Source organism: Choloepus didactylus, chromosome 6 (assembly GCF_015220235.1).
Source record: "Choloepus didactylus isolate mChoDid1 chromosome 6, mChoDid1.pri, whole genome shotgun sequence".
Taxonomy (NCBI): domain Eukaryota; kingdom Metazoa; phylum Chordata; class Mammalia; order Pilosa; family Megalonychidae; genus Choloepus; species Choloepus didactylus.
Window position 1 is genome coordinate 71,639,852 of NC_051312.1, and position 4,128 is coordinate 71,643,979.

At 42.8% G+C, this 4,128-nt stretch overlaps 1 pseudogene; it reads right to left on the reverse strand.

The window, feature by feature from the left end:
* Positions 1–585: 585 nt before the first annotated feature.
* Positions 586–1,009, reverse strand: LOC119536968 (annotated as a pseudogene).
* Between the last annotated feature and the right edge of the window lie 3,119 nt (positions 1,010–4,128).

Sequence of the window (4,128 nt, forward strand, 5' to 3'; positions counted from 1 at the left end):
CATATTTCATTCATTTAACCAGCCTTTCTTGAGGTCTACAGTGTGTCAGGCCCTGTGGTTTCTCTCCCCCACACTAGATGAACTCGATAAATATGTGTCATGTCCTGACCAAGGCACATTCCAGATGTGCATTGGCCCAGATTCTCTGAGAACATGAAGTTTGCTGTGGTTTTTCCTCACCAGGATGTCCCTCATGATATGTCTAAGACTTTTCATGGAACTCTTGAATTTTTTGCCTGGAGGGTTCTGGTATCAGCAATGCATACCCCTCTGTAGTCAGGTTTAGCCCATTCAGGAGTAGGTGTCTGGTGCAGCCTTGAATAGAAAAGGGAAAACCTAAGGAATCTCAACTGCACCAACAAATAGAGGGGCCAAGAAATAATCTTGTAGCCCTCAAACCAGCAAACAAGTAAGTTACATGTAATCCTCATGGTCTCTCTCTCTCTCTCTTTTAATACATGAAAAGATATTTTATTACTATTTTACTATATAACATATTAGTAAATACACCAGATTACATTTTCTCAAATGGCAAATTAGGCAAAAGATAACATTTCTCTCTGATTCCTAATGAAAACCTGAAAATCAAGTGTCTTTTGGGGGATTCAGGTTCCTATGAAAACTGTGATACTGTTCATAAGGATACCAACAGTGCTTTGTAGTAAAGAACATTTTGCTAAGTTGTTCTATCATGTGTTCTTGCTCAAGATGTTCATCTTTTTTCTTCTAATCTGTTTTTCAGCACTTGGTCATGTGTTTTATTATTATGCACAGAATCTGATTGAGGGATAGGTTTTGTATGTTTATATGGAATATCCACAGAGGGGTGGTAGCATACTATTGTCCTGCCATTGGATGTCAAAGCAAGCTCTACTTTGCAATTATAGTCAGCTGGAAAAGAATATGTAGATTTATGACAAATGCAATATAAAGCTCCATTTTGGATTGGAAATAAATGTTTCAGTATAGTTCTGTTTGATACGGCCGATTTTACTGCAGCTATTGCCATGGTGAATCAAGATACTTATCAGGTAGTACAAAAAATTGTTTTGAAAAGAAACTGCTTTTAAAATCTGCTTCTAGGCACACCTATTTTCATGCCTCCACAGACTGTCATCATGAACCCCCATCTTGTCCCAATTCCATCCCCATGCCCTCTTAGTCACAACCTGCCAGCTAGATTGATTCAGTCCATATATCTGAACTTCATCCTCAGTTTCCCTACCTTTCATTGCCCACTGACAACTGAGTCTTGCCCTGAACTCAAGCCCTCTTGATTTGGGTGTGCCTGCGGTTCTGATCCCTACCTTAGTCTGGCCAGCATCTCCTCCCAGTGGGGCTAGACTCTGCTCCACAACACCCAGCCACTGGTTGAGTCTGTGTGTTCAATGGCCCAGGTTCAAAAACCAAGATGCCGTGCCTGTCCCTACTTTACACTCCCTGGCTGCACCCTAATACCTGATGGACCCCTGCAATCACAAACACTGCTCCAACCTGGCTTTATAGCCCCTGAAAGGACCAGTCAACTCCCAAGACTCATTCCATCTAGCCCATGTTGCTGAGGAGCCAGAATAAGTTGTACCCAAGCCAGCCTGAATTAATAATCACCTTTCCAAACCCAGTGTTTTACAGGTGAGGAAAACAATAGCCAGAGTAAAAATGACTTTACAAAGGTCAAACAGAAAGTTTGTGATAGATCTAGGCTTAGGACCCAAGGTTCCTCAGTAGGAAGAAACCAGCTGATGGGATACCAGAGAAGAAATTTAGGAAGAGATTCCAAGGCAGAAGTCCAGTTACAAGTCCTGAGGCCCCCAGGGTGGGGAAAGAGAGAAGGCCCCAGGATTTAGGAATAAGATACATACCAGTTTTCAAGACTGGGGCATGATGTCAGGAAAGTCTGAGTGGCAAAGCTGACTTTATTTGAAGCCCTAGACCATCAGTCTAGATCTAGTTACATGCCTCCTACTTCTGCAGAATGGCCAGGGATCTGGAGCAGGGCTGTACCAATAAGTGCATGCCAGGGGTCACATATCTAGGCCAGAGGGAGAGAAGGGGTGGAAAATAGAAGCAGGACATAGAGGCCAGGATCTAGGCTAGGCCTGACACATAAAAATGCACAGGGAAGCCAACTTGAAAGGTGAAATCACTGCCCTCCCCCCTACGTGGGATCAGACACCCAGGGGAGTGAATCTCCCTGGCAACGTGAAATATGACTCCCGGGGAGGAATGTAGACCCGGCATCGTGGGATGGAGAACATCTTCTTGACCAAAAGGGGGATGTGAAAGGAAATGAAATAAGCTTCAGTGGCAGAGAGATTCCAAAAGGAGCCGAGAGGTCACTCTGGTGGGCACTCTTACGCACACTTTAGACAAACCTTTTTAGGTTCTAAAGAATTGGGGTAGCTGGTGGTGGATACCTGAAACTATCAAACTACAACCCAGAACCCATGAATCTCGAAGACAGATGTATAAAAATGTAGCTTATGAGGGGTGACAATGGGATTGGGAAAGCCATAAGGACCACACTCCACTTTGTCTAGTTTATGGATGGATGAGTAGAAAAATAGGGGAAGGAAACAAACAGACAAAGGTACCCAGTGTTCTTTTTTACTTCAATTGCTCTTTTTCACTCTAATTATTATTCTTGTTATTTTTGTGTGTGTGCTAATGAAGGTGTCAGAGATTGATTTAGGTGATGAATGTACAACTATGTAATGGTACTGTAAACAATCGAAAGTACGATTTGTTTTGTATGACTGCGTGGTATGTGAATATATCTCAATAAAATGATTAAAAAAAAAAAATTGCACAGGGAGCCCACGTGTCTGCTGGGGTTTCCCTGCGTCATGAGGGTGGGGTAACATCTACTAAAAACCCACACTGCCATGGACTGTGAAAGTCTAAAGCTTTCTCTAGGATTTCTGTGAATATCGCTGCCACTTATATTCTCATGACTTGATCTGTTTCAGGGGCTAATGTTCTTCGAATATAGTCTTTCTTCTGCACCCCACCAATCCAGGCACAAAATTTAGCCCTTTCAGGGGATGGGGGAAAAATCTTACGCAAACCATATATGAACTTAGTAGACTTTGCTGGAAATCTTGAGGGTATCACAAGAAGGAGGTTCTATCACCCATTGCACAACGATCTAAAAATCCTCATTGGACATTCCTGGTTTCCTTTTGGGCCACCCCTTTGTGATGGTTTCCTCTATTGAGCTAACACTGCAGCAACCCTGACTGCACCGACCCTCACATACTCCTCTGGTTCCACTGCCTTCCCTCTCCCCTCTCTCTCCTCTGTTCTTTCCTCTCCCCACTTTTTCTGAAGTCAGAAAAAAATTCCTTGCCTTATCTCATGCAGAAAGGCTGGGGTAAGGAGAAAGCATTCTTCTGCCTCTACTTTGTCAAACTCTTCCAAACAAAGGCACTTCCCTCCATAGAGGAATTCTAGTGCCAGATGTTAAAATAATTCTAATTTTTTTCTACCTTAATACACATGTGTAAATGAAAAGTATGCAGAATTTTTCTGCTGCATAGTTCATGCCAGACCAACTACCATAACTGTCCTATTCAAAATGAACTGATGAGAAGGTTTAGAACACCCTGTCTGATTCAGGAATATGCCCTCGGTGATGACATCTGAGCAGCATCCCAGAAGTGAGTTGGGGGAAAACTCCATTTGTCTCATGTCCCTTGGAGGCATTTTACAAACTGCTGCTACAGGAAATCCACCCAAGGTAGGGTGTTTCCCTTATCGGATGAGCTAAAAGAAAGTAGTGTTTATGGGAACCAGCAAGTTTCAGGGTTTTCTAAATATGTGTGGACTCTCGGAATATTCTCAGTTTGCAAACTTTGGACTAAAATGTGATATCAATCCAGTTGCAAAAATTGTGCAATGGGCATTTCACAGAGTCCAACCAGGTGAGGAATGAAGCTTCAAGATATGTGGCTAGTTCCGTTTACTACTTATTGGTGTAAAATAACAACCAATTTATTTCCCTTGTGGATTATATAGGTCAGGAATTCAGAAAGGGCATAGCAGGGACAGCTTGTTTCTGCTTCACATTGCCTTGAGCCTTTGCTGGGAAGTCTCAAAGGCTAAAGGTTATTTGATGGCTGGGGAGCT